The sequence below is a fragment of the Bos indicus genome, chromosome 20 (assembly GCF_029378745.1).
Source record: "Bos indicus isolate NIAB-ARS_2022 breed Sahiwal x Tharparkar chromosome 20, NIAB-ARS_B.indTharparkar_mat_pri_1.0, whole genome shotgun sequence".
Lineage (NCBI taxonomy): Eukaryota > Metazoa > Chordata > Mammalia > Artiodactyla > Bovidae > Bos > Bos indicus.
The window spans coordinates 1,308,364-1,321,369 of NC_091779.1; the positions used below are offsets into that span (position 1 = coordinate 1,308,364).

At 42.2% G+C, this 13,006-nt stretch overlaps 1 long non-coding RNA gene across 1 annotated transcript in view; it reads right to left on the reverse strand.

The window, feature by feature from the left end:
- Positions 1–13,006, reverse strand: part of LOC139177972 (uncharacterized) — a 269,642-nt gene that overhangs the window by 186,464 nt on the left and 70,172 nt on the right. The window contains exon 4 of the long non-coding RNA XR_011562380.1: positions 9,199–9,276. This is a non-coding gene — a long non-coding RNA (uncharacterized lncRNA). The remainder of the gene's footprint in view (positions 1–9,198; positions 9,277–13,006) is intronic.

The following is a 13,006-nucleotide window of genomic DNA, read 5'->3' on the forward strand; positions in this document are numbered from 1 at the left end:
ATCCACCCTAGTTTAGAACTCTGTGAATCATTACTGTTCACTAGCTATGTGAATCTGAGCAAGTTATTTAGCCTCTTCTGCCTCAGTTTTCCTATCTGTAAAACAGGGATACTGACAAGTCTTATCTCTCAGGATTGCTGTGAGGGTTAGAGAGTTATAGTTGCAAAACACTTAGGATAGCATTCTGCATATAGTAATGAAGTTTAATTATCACTATTTTAAGTGCAAAATAGCACTCTTTAATCAAAAGAGGAAAAGATGAAAATAATTTTGTAGGGATGATGGCAAAGAAGAGAAATTCACCAACTACCTAATTTAAGAAATAAGAAAACACAGTGGTACATAGTTTATTTCTAGGACTTGTCTAGATATTAATATAATTATAATAAGCTTCAGCAGTAACTTGCACTAACTTAGGTAAAACATAGACCAAATAATGAAACAGTCTGGTTTGAAGGATGGTACTAGTCCAAAGAAAAGAGGTCACTATGGACTGAAGGGGCCAGACAAGACTTCATGGAGGAGGCATGACATTTCCTGGGCCGTGTTGAATAAGCAGGATATGGATGAGCAGCTGGAGAGTTTACTGAGGGAACAGCATTAAAATCAGAGAAGTGGGAACCACTGTGACACAGGCTGCACCGTATTATTTTTATCAGTCAGTCTAGGAAGAAGACTTGCCATCATCCTCATTCTCTGCCTTACAGCTTAAAGGCAGAACTCGGCACAAGGTCCAGGCTGCCTCTAAGTTCCTCCTTTCCAGTAGATCTTATACAATCTACCCCAACTCAACCTGCTTTCAACACCACTGCCTTCTTGTCTCTACGCTTTTCCTAACCATCAGTGTCCATCTCAATTTCAACTATATCCCCATTCTTTTCAGGTAAAACCAAATTTCTTAGTCCAATACTCAATGCCCTTTACAATCTGACTCTAAATTGCCTTTGGTTGCATCCCCCAGTATAGTGTGAACTCCGTGCGTCCATTTAATATGTGGATTTTTTCAACGGTAAATACTATAGAACTACACAATCTCAGGCTGGTTGAATCTGAGAATGCAGAGCTATGGATACAGAGGAACTGGGGATACAGAGGAAGTGAAGTGCATATATAGAGGGCCAGCTATAAGTTACATGCAGATTTCTGACTACACAGACACGGTTGTTTGCCCCTAAGCCTAGAGTTTTTCAAGGGCCAGCTATATACCTTGCCCCTTTTTTTTTCTCACAATTCTTCCATCTAGTCTTTCTTTCACACTTCTGTCAAACTCTGATATAAATTTACCTCCATTCTCTTCCTAACCATCTTATAATTATTATATCTGTGCATAATTTGTGAACTTTCTGGATCTTTGCCAATTTTCTAATTCAGTTAAATTTTTCGCTGACTTTCCAATCTCTTCAGTAACTTCCTTAACCACCACATTTTCTCTCTCATGCCCACAGAACACATCTGTTCCATTTACCAAGCAAGCAAATTTGCAGTATTCTTTCAGCTAGAATTTTATATTATTATTTAAATTGGTGTTGGTGGGTTAGTCACTAAGTTGTGTCCAACTCTTGTGACCCTATGGACTATAGCCCACCAGGCTCCTCTGTCCATAAGATTTCCCAGGCAAGAATACTGGAGTGGGTTGCCATTTCCTTCTCCAGGGGATCTTCCTGATGCAGGGATCTTCCCAACCCATGGGTTGAACCCGGGTCTCCTGCATTGCAGGTGGTCTCCTGCATTGTGGGTGGTCTCCTACATTGCAAGTGGATTCTTTACCAACTGAGATAGCATCACTGACTCAAGGGACTCGATGGACATGAGTTTGAGCAAACTCCAGGAGATAGTGAAAGACAGGGAAGGCTGGCATGCTGTAGTCCAGTCCAGTTCAGTTCAGTTCAGTTGCTCAGTCATGTCTGACTCTTTGCAACCCCATGGACTGTAGCACACCAGGCTTCCCTGTCCATCACCAACTCCTGGAGCTTACTCAAACTCATGTCCATTGAGTCAGTGATGCCATCCAAACATCTCACCCTCTGTCATCTCCCTCTCCTCCTGCCTTCAATCTTTCCCAGCATCAGGGTCTTTTCCAATGAGTCAGTTCTTTGCATCAGGTGGCCAAAGTACTGGAGTCTCAGCTTCAGTATCAGTCCTTCCAGTGAATATTCAGGACTGATTTTCTTTTGGATGGACTGGTTGGATCTCCTTGCAGTCCAAGGGACTCTCAAGAGTCTTCCCCAACACCACAGTTCAAAAGCATCAATTCTTCAGCACTCAGCTTTCTTTATAGTCCAACTCTCACATCCATACATGACTACTAGAAAAACCATAGCTTTGACTAGATGGACTTTTGTTGGCAAAGTAATGTCTCTGCCTTTTAAAACACTGTCTAGGTTGGTCATAACTCTTCTTCCAAGGAGCAAGAATCTTTTAATTTCATGGCTGCAGTCACCATCTGCAGTGATTTCGGAGTCCAAAAAAATAAAGTCTCTCACTGTTTCCATTATTTTCTTATCTATCTGCCATGAAGTGATGGGACCGGATGCCATGATCTTCGTTTTCTGAATGTTGAGTTTTAAGCCAATGTTTTCACTCTCCTCTTTCACTTTCATCAAGAGGCTCTTTAGTTCTTCACTTTCTGCCATAAGGATGATGTCATCTGCATATGTGAGGTTATTGATATTTCTCCTGGCAATCTTGATTCCCACTTGTGCTTCATCCAGTCTGGTACATCTGCATGATGTACTCTGCATATAAGTTAAATAAGTAGGGTGACAATATACAGCCTTGACATACTCCTTTCCAGATTTGGAAGCAGTTTGCTGCAGTCCATGGGGCTCCAAAGACTTGGACACAATGTAGTTTTACTGAGCAACAGCATTTCAGTCGGAGGGTCTTAGCTTCCAATCTGGGTAGTAGGTTCCTTCAAATCGTAACTTGTATCTGCCTCTTCTTGCGAGCACAGTAGTTGATTAACCACTAGAGATGACAAGAACCTGGAAGGTCAATTTACAAGACTAATTTATTAAACTACCCAAATAAGGACAAGAAAAGCATAAGGAAAAAGAATAACAGTTCAAGATTGGTAGGTTATAGATAAGGTTCCCTGGAAAATATACCATGAGATGCTGAGGTTTTTATTGCTGGTGTTTTGTTTTATTGTTGTTGTTGCTTTTGTTCTGAAACTTGTACTCAGGAAGTTACTACTCTTGGCTCAATACCCCTGGGACATGAGGAACAAGGGTGAAGGATGACGACTGGACAGAGGAAAAAGTGAGAGGTTAAACTGTGCTGCACCTGTAAGAGGATCTTCAGTCAAGTTCATGGGGAGCTCTGGACTGGGATGGCCACTGAAGCAAAAGGGCCAAGTCTTGGTACATCCACTTAGACCACTCTTTGAATGTGTACTGGATCTTTGAACATGTACTGGACCTGAGGGAAGGTAATAACTTTGAGCAAGGCTGTTCTTGGCAATTCCTGGGGAGGGATGCTGCTGTGAGCTGTCAGGAGCCAACACTCCTTGGCTTGGTCCTAAAGCCAGAGCCTGGTGCTTTACCACAGTATTCGCCACTGTGTTGGGTAAGATGATAGCATGAGGTGCTGGCCTTCTCACTTCCACCTCTGTGCCTGCCACTCAGCTCTGCCTGGGATTGTTCTGTTCTCTGGCTGTTATTTCCTACATGCCTGACCTGACTAACCATGTTCATCTGCAGATCAAAAATCAAGTCCTTAATAAGTCCTCTCTTTCTGGCAGTTTTTTCTTCCACTTACCACAAAGAAAATCGCAAACTGTTTATTTACTGGCCTGGCAACTAATCAGTGTCCAAATCATCAGCATTCGCTCTGGAATTAATAAGGAACTATTCCATCAGATGTCTTCTAGAATCTCAAGTGAAGGGCCTCTCTAGAGATTGAGCTTTCACTGGATCTATTCTAGCTGAAACTGATAGGATAGCCTGAAGTTTTAGCCCTTCCCAGAAACAGCAGCTGACCAAACACAGAAATATCACAAAGCCAACAAGGAAGCGCTTGTGTGAGAAAAACTGGCTTAGCAAAGGGAAACAAGGAGACAGTCTGCACTAACGTGCTGATCCGTGACCGCCTCGAAGACCTGACGGTTTTCATTTTGGTGGCCCTTCCTCCAATCCATCACCCCGACACTGCCACTTCTCATATTTACATCTTTTGTTATTGATGATAATGACGGTGATGATATGAGAAATCTAACAAATACAGAAACAAAACAAGAATAATGAAACAAACATTTAGGTGTCCGCGTCCCCAAAATTCACTATTGTTAACTTTTTGCTATATTTTCTTCTGTTTTTTTAAATTAAAAAAAAAGTTATAGGTACAATTAAAATTATCTCTTTTGCTACTTTTCATAGTCAAAATCATGATTTTTAATGTGCATCTTTCCTGCTTATTTTTAATAATTTTAAATGCATATGTTAGTATCCATGAAAGTGCAAAACACTGTCATGCATGATTTTCAAGTTGACATAAATGGTATACTATATTGCACTTTGCTCTTCTTCATTAACTTTTTTTGAGAATTTTTCATATCACTTTATACAGATTTAGTTCATTTTTAACTGCTTATGATAGTTCATCTAAGAATCACATTACAATTGATTTATTTGTCCTTATACTGATGACCACTGAAGTAGTTTTCAAGCTTCTCCTTTTTGTGCATTTTTTTTCTGACTTCCTTGACAGCTCAGAATGAATGAAAAGTCTTTTTTTTTTTCAATTTCTTGCTGAGATTGACCAGGCCTCCAGAGAAGAATTCCTGCTATATCTTTGTTCTTTGCCCTTCTCCCTCAGTCCTGACAAATACCAGGTGCTGGTTTCAAGAATTCTCATTGTTTTCTGAGTTGGTTCTGCCAATAGTTTTCAATCCTAGCCAGACCTAAGGAACAGATTATAGAAGTGATGACTATGGGCAAAATTAATACAGTTCACTGGGCCTCAAAATAAAATTGGAGTTACCTCTGGAAATTTATCCCAAGAAAATAATTCAAAGAAGAAAAGTCATCTATACACATGAAGATTTTCATTATAAAACTGTTTTTAAGATTTATTTACTTATTTTGGTTGCACTGGGTCTTCGTTGCTTTGCACAGGCCTTCTCTAGTTGCAGCGAGTAGGGGCTACTCCTTGCTAGGGTGCATGGGCTTCTTATTGTGGTGGCTTCTCTTCCTGTGGAGCGGGCTTCAGTAATTGCAGCACATGGGCTCGGTAGTTGCAGCATGCTGGCTCAGCAGCTGTGGTGCATGGGCTTTGTTGCCCCATGGGTGACATGTGGAATCTTCCTGGATCAGTGATCAAACTTGTGTCCCCTGCACTGGAAGGTGGACTCTTATTCACTGTGCCACCAGGGAAGTCTTATAAAACTGTTTTTAATAGGAAAATATGAAAAATAATCAAAATAGTCAATAATGCGTATCCTTATATAAATCATGGCATATTGACTCAATAGAGTATTATTCATTCTTTTACAATAATGATTCTGAAAACTCCATGTTACATGGGATAAGTGAAATTGCTCTATCTAACTCAAAATAGTTGAATATCAGCATTTTCACATGATCCAAACTAAGACTAACAGAGAAGGACAGATGATGGTATAACAGCTAAAAAATGTATAAAGCCCAGGTGGCTCAGTAGGTATGGAATCTGCCTGCAATGCAGGAAACACAGGAGATGCAGGTTTGATCCCTGGGTAGGGAAGATCCCCTGGAGGAGGAAATGGCAACCCACTCCAATATTGTTGCCCAGAAAATCCCATGGACAGGGGAGTTTGGTAAGCTACAATCCAAAGGGTTGCAAAGAGTCAGACACGACTGACTGACTAAGCACACATGCAAAATTACATCTACAGTATGTGCAAATATACCTGCATTTGGATAAGAACTTGAAAGAAGCACAACAAATTAAAAATGGTTATACTGAGGAAGGAGAGTGGAAGAGAACTAAAATTTATTAAACTTACATATGCAAGACCTTATCTATATTATTATTTTAACAAACACACAGGAAGCCTTTATTATTCCCATCTATAGATGGGGAAGAGCTTCCCTGATAGCTCACCTGGTAAAGAATCCTCCTGTAATCAGAACACCTCAGTTCAATTCCTAGGTCACGAAGTTCCCCTGGAGAAGGGATAGGCTACCCAGTCCAGTATTTTGGGGCTTCCCTGGTGGCTCAGTCAGTAAAGAATCCACCTGCAATGTGGGAGACCTGGGTTTGATCCCTGGGTTGGGAAGATCCCCTGGAGGAGGGCATGGCAACCCACTCCAGTATTCTTGCCTGGAGAATCCCCAGGGACAGAAGAGCCTGATGGGCTTCAGTCCATGGAGTCACAAAGAATGGGACAAAAATGAATGACTAAGCACAGCACAGTACATAGATGGGGGAATGGTGGTTAAGAGTTATTAAGTAAGTAGTTTAGTGTCAAGTCGATCGGAGAAGGCAATGGCACCCCACTCCAGTACTCTTGCCTGGAAAATCCCATGGACGGAGGAGCCTGGAAGGCTGCAGTCCATGGGGTCGCTAAGAGTCGGACACAACTGGGCGACTTTTCACTTTTCACTTTCATGCATTGGAGAAGGAAATGGCAACCCGCTCCAGTGTTCTTGCCTAGAGAATCCCAGGGACGGGGGAGCCTGGTGGGCTGCCATCTCTGAGGTCGCACAGAGTCGGACACGACTGAAGCGACTTAGCAGCAGCAGCAGTTTAGTGTCAAGTCGATAATCCTAGAGCTAGAATCTGTATCCAGGCCTCTTCCACTCCAAAGCCTGTGCTCTACCTATATTCCTCTCTGGATGAAAGAACATACTTTCTTTATAGTTCTCATATTATTGTTTGTATAAGTATAAATTCAAATTAAAAATTCCCAAAGGTTGTGAGGATAAGGAAGACAGGTTAGAAAACATCTCTCCCTGGTCTCAACTGATCTAGAGAGATAGGGCACCTACTAGAATCATTCTTTGATCTTCTAAGCTTGCCCTTAGGGTTCCTGGTATAGAACAGTCCCTGCTGGTAAGAGGGTGACAATCAACAGACAAAGCCAATTGAGTTGGGAATGGGATAAGCCATGTACTGCCTAAGGCCACTTGATCAAAGCTCTTGAACAAAGAGACCTCAACTATTATATGAAGCTGTTGAGAGTAAGCTGAAAACCGTTTGCAGGCATGTGGGTGTTCTCAAGGAGACGCTTCCAAATTCCAGCCCCAGTCAAGTAACAGAGGGACTCTAGGCTGGGAGTCAGGACTCCTGGGGCCCCTAATACAGCTCCTGAGCAGATGTGTACCCCTGGGCAAGTCACCCAGGTGCCCAGTTCTATCGGACGCAACATGAAAGGGCTTGACTCTTCCAGCACTAAGTGCTTCTCTGGCTCTTTCTTCCTATCCGGAAAGAAGACTTCCACAGTCCACTACCTGGAGAAATCGTTATGTCAGACGTCTGAAGGAAGTGCTTATTCCTTTTAACCTTCACCCTTTCAGAAAAGGGGGGACCTTCCACCAACAATTCTGTTCTTCTGTCCACCGACTCCCGTCATCATCACCTCCCTCTCTAGCGAGTTCCCAGAAAGGCTGTATTCTGGGTCTAGTGCATGGAAATACTCTGCTATAAAGGTGGCATGCAGGCGCCACCAACTCTCAGTGCAGCCCACCTGCCAGCAAGTAGGCAGGGCTGCACCTTGTGCTCCTGCTCTCAGGCAGAAAGCATATCAGGTCAGGCTGCAGCTCTGCCTCCAAGGGAAAACCTAGAGACACAGACATTCTGTCTGGCAATTACCATCTACAGCCCTCCAGGTAACCGGCTGGCTAAACAGACCCCAGAGTTTAAACTTGGGGTGTGGGGAAGAGGAAGAAGCATGATGCCCCATTATAATATCAAGATCAGTCTGTATATTCCAGCAGTTTCAGTGGGGCCAAACTGGGGGTTCATAAGCTGATCCTGGAATTTGATCTTCCTCAAGTTCCTTGTATCTGTTTGCCACTGCTTGAAAAAAAAAGGTTAATCTGCATCCCAAAACCTCAAATACAGAACCAAAATCCGGAAGAAAAACCAGCTCAGGATCAGGCATAACCTCCTCATCAAACTGTTAGTGTGAAAATGAGAGAATGAAGGGATCAAAAGAGAGATGGGAGAAAAGTGGATGGCAGAACTGAAGCAACATTATACAATTAAGCTCTGGGAGAAAGAGAGCTAAATTAAAAATAAGAATGCCAAACTGAACTTCAGGGTCTCAGGAGAGACCGAGATATGGGTCAGTAAACCAAAGACCAGCCAGGGATGTGTTCTGGTTCCCAGAGCACCAGTACACAAGTAAACAGACTGGGGGTAAGAGCTATAACTTTGTTTATGGGGCTGCACTGGGAAGTGGGAAGGCAGGATAGACAGGTGCCTATACACCCTTGCACCTGAAATCAAATGCCATCATCACCAGACTGTAGACAAAGCTAAACCATATACGCCCTCAGGTTTTCAAAGAGCAGAACAGATATCGTAATAGCAACAACAGGGTTGTTGGGAGCATTTAATGAGATAATCCATGTAAATTCCTAGCACACCTAGTGCTCTGAAAACACCATGGTCCCCTCCTATCACTAGATGGTAAGTTCCAAGAGGCCAGGAGCCATAACTCGATTTGCTAATTGGTGGATCCCCAATGCCTAACATAGTATCTCAGAGAATATTTACTATTGGTGCTGACACTATGGTATTAGAGAAGAGACTGGAAGAAACATTAGTTTCCTCTTCATCCTCCCCAGATCACTTTCCCCCTCATTGAAGCAAGCTAAATACATAGCAGAGGGACAGCAGTGAATTTCCCCTACTACTTCAGGAATCACCACTGTAGAGGCAAATGGAAGCCAATCTAAACTAACCCAGCTGAAGTCTCGGTCTGACTCTCATTCCCCAGACAGGGCCAGCAAGGCAGCATACTACACACTGCCTTTATTTGACTGATATGATTTGATCTGATTAATTCTATTCCATTTGATTGATTTTCAAATCCCTTTCTTATTTTCACTCCAAGTTCCCCAAAATGCAAGCGAGAGAGAACAACCACATCCTAGGAGACAAACTTTAATATTAGAATAAGTGCATTTACTTGGTTGAGAGGGGCTGGAGAAGAGGCCTCTATTGGAATAAAGACTAAAAGAAGAAATGCTTTTTCCAATTTAGATAACTTACTTTTTTGAGAAGAAAATTTATCCACTTTCTTATATCCAGACTAAACAGTTGGTGATGAGGGGTTTTGGTTCTGGACTCCTGCCAATTAGAAGGAAAATTTAGTATTATTTGTGGTAGAACAGAGCTAGTACCCTGATTAAATTCCCATTATCATTTAGGACCTGGATTCTAGGTAGGTGACATACAAACTCTTGACTGTTCACACTAATTCACTATCTTGTAGCCCCTGAGTTGCCATGATCACACAAAGACTTTGGTGGCCAGGACCCAGGTGACCACCTCCAGGCTGGCGTAGCATCAGGAGCATCTTGGATGATTAACAGATGTTCAGTCAAGTTTAAACATTGAGGTTGTCTGTCTAGACAGCTAGTCAAACTTCTTCACATGTCCCAAGAGCCCTGCCCTGACTCTCCCTGGCTCCAGCTGTGGGGATGATTGACATTTTGGACCTCTTAGAGACATACACTTTCTAAACATGAGTCTTGAAGTGAGGGAATGGGAAACTGAATGAGGACTGCAGGGCCCCACTAGTGAAGGAACTTGTTTCAAACCCCTCAGCCTGCGGCTGAATATGACCTCAAGCCTCGGTCTGTGGACACTAAGACCAGTGCTGTTCCCATTAAATGACATGAATATTGATAAATATCTTACCTTTTCCTCACACTTAACAAAGTCTGTGAAAACAGAATTTAATAATCCACTTCTGCATCTGCCAGTGGGCATTACAGGCACTTACAGGTTTCTACCCTTTAGAAGCACATATTTTTAAATGTCAACAACTGTCCAGGAGGCAGTTCAGTTCAGTCGCTCAGTCTTGTCTGACTCTAAGCAACCCCATGAATCGCAGCACGCCAGGCCTCCCTGTCCATCACCAACTCCCGGAGTTCACTCAGACTCATGTCCATTGAGTCAGTGATGCCATCCAGCCATCTCATCCTCTGTCGTCCCCTTCTCCTCCTGCCCCCAATCCCTCCCAGCATCAGAGTCTTTTCCAATGAGTCAACTCTTCTCATCAGGTGGCCAAAGTATTGGAGTTTCAGCTTTAGCATCATTCCTTCCAAAGAAATCCCAGGGCTGATCTCCTTCAGAAAGGACTGGTTGGATCTCCTTGCAGTCCAAGGGACTCTCAAGAGTCTTCTCCAACACCACAGTTCAAAAGCATCAATTCTTTGGCACTCAGCCTTCTTCACAGTCCAACTGTCACATCCATACACGAGCACAGGAAAAACCACAGCCTTGACTAGACGGACCTTTGTTGGCAAAGTAATGTCTCTGCTTTTGAATATGCTATCTAGGTTGGTCATAACTTTCCTTCCAAGGAGTAAGCGTCTTTTAATTTCATGGCTACAGTCACCATCTGCAGTGATTTTGGAACCCCAAAAATAAAATCTGACACTGTTTCCACTGTTTCCCCATCTATTTCCCATGAAGTGATGGGACCAGATGCCATGATCTTTGTTTTCTGAATGTTGAGCTTTAAGCCAACTTTTTCACTCTCCACTTTCACTTTCATCAAGAGGCTTTTTAGTTCCTCTTCACTTTCCACCATAAGGGTGGTGTCATCTGCATATCTGAGGTTATTGATATGTCTCCCGGCAATCTTGATTCCAGCTTGTGTTTCTTCCAGCCCGGCGTTTCTCATGATGTTCTCTGCATATAAGTTAAATAAGCAGGGTGATAATAGACAGCCTTGACATACTCCTTTTCCTATTTGGAACCAGTCTGTTGTTCCATGTCCAGTTCTAACTGTTGCTTCCTGACCTGCATACAGATTTCTCAAGAGGCATGTCAGGTGGTCTGCCTCTTGAGAAATTCTTTCAGAATTTTCCACAGTTTATTGTGATCCACACAGTCAAAGGCTTTGGCATAGTCAATAAAGCAGAAATAGATGTTTTTCTGGAACTTTCTTGCTTTTTCCATGATCCAGCGGATGTTGGCAATCTGATCTCTGGTTCCTCTGCCTTTTCTAAAACCAGCTTGAAAATCTGGAAGTTCACAGTTCACATATTGCTGAAGCCTGGCTTGGAGAATTTTGAGCATTACTTTACTACCATGTGAGATGAGTGCAATTGTGCGGTAGTTTGAGCTTTCTTTGGCATTGCCTTTCTTTGGGATTGGAATGAAAACTGACCTTTTCCAGTTCTGAGGCCACTGCTGAGTTTTCCAAATGTGCTGGCATATTGAGTGCAGCACTTTCACAACATCATCTTTCAGGATTTGAAAAAGCTCAACTGCAATTCCATCACCTCCACTAGCTTTGTTCGTAGTGATGCTTTCTAAGGCCCACTTGACTTCACATTCCAGGATGTCTGGCTCTAGGTGAGTGATCACACCATCGTGATTATCTGGGTCGTGAAGATCTTTTTTGTATAGTTCTTCTGTGTATTCTTGCCACCTCTTCTTAATATCTTCTGCTTCTGTTAGGTCCATACCATTTCTGTCCTTTATTGAACCCATCTTTGCATGAAATGTTCCCTTGGTATCTCTAATTTTCCTGAAGAGATCTCTAATCTTTCCCATTCTGTTGCTTTCCTCTATTTCTTTGCATTGATTGCTGAGGAAGGCTTTCGTATCTCTTCTTGCTATTCTTTGGAACTCTGCATTCAGATGCTTATATCTTTCCTTTTCTCCTTTGCTTTTCACTTCTCTTCTTTTCACAGCTATTTGTAAGGAGGCAGTTAGCTTCAAGCATATGAAACTAATAATGCTGGGAAAGACTGAAGGCAAAAGGAGAAGGGGACAACAGAGGATAAGATGGTTAGATAGCATCATCTGCTCAATGGACATGAATTTGAGCCAACTCCAGGAGATAGTGGAGGACAGAGGAGCCTGGCATACTGCAGTCCATGGGGTCAGAAAGAGTCAAACACAAATTAGGGACAGAACAACAACAGTATGAATATAAATTCTGTATTAGTTAGTGAGGGCTACTGTAACAAAGTATCACAGACTGCATGGCTTAAACAATACAAGTTAGTATCTCATAGTTCTGGAGACTAGACGTTCAAGGTGTTATCTGGGTAAGGCTGATTTTTTCTGGGGGCTGTGAGGGAAGGATCTGTTTCAGGCCTCTCTTCTTGTTAGTAGATGGTTGTCTTCTACGTCTCTTCACATCATCTTCCCACCATGCATACATGTCTGTGTGTTCAAATGGTCCCATTTTATAAAGACATCAGTCATACTGGATTAGGAGCCACACTTAGTAAAAGACCCTATCTCCAAATCGCAACACATTCTGAGGTACTAGGGGTTAAGACTTCAGCGTAAATTTAAGGGGGAACACAACTGAACCAATAACAAACTCTAAATCAGTTTTTCCCAAATTTTGACTATTTGTGTATGTATCATCACATACCTTTGCTATATTCATATACCATCTATACAATTAACCCCTTAAGACTTAAAAATCAACCTGGCTTAGCAAAATAGATTTATTGTAAAAGGTAACTTGATCTCTTATATAAATAATAAACCAATGCTTCTCTACTATACATTAAAACTATTATTATGATTAAAAAGTTCACATACCACCCTGCCTGGTGGGCTTCAGTCCATGGGGTCACAAAGAGTTGGACACAACTCAGTGACTAAGTGCACACGCATGCGTAGCACTTAACATTTTCTCACATACCACCATTCATAGGCATATCATACTTGAAGTAACATCATATGTGAAGTAACATAAATCCAAATGGCTTGTGAGTGGGTTTGCGTATGTTCAATGTGAGTTGAGGTTTTGTGGGTATTTATTAAATAAGACAAATCTCATATAAGAGGCAATAGTTCTGCAACTCCAAATCAATTCTTG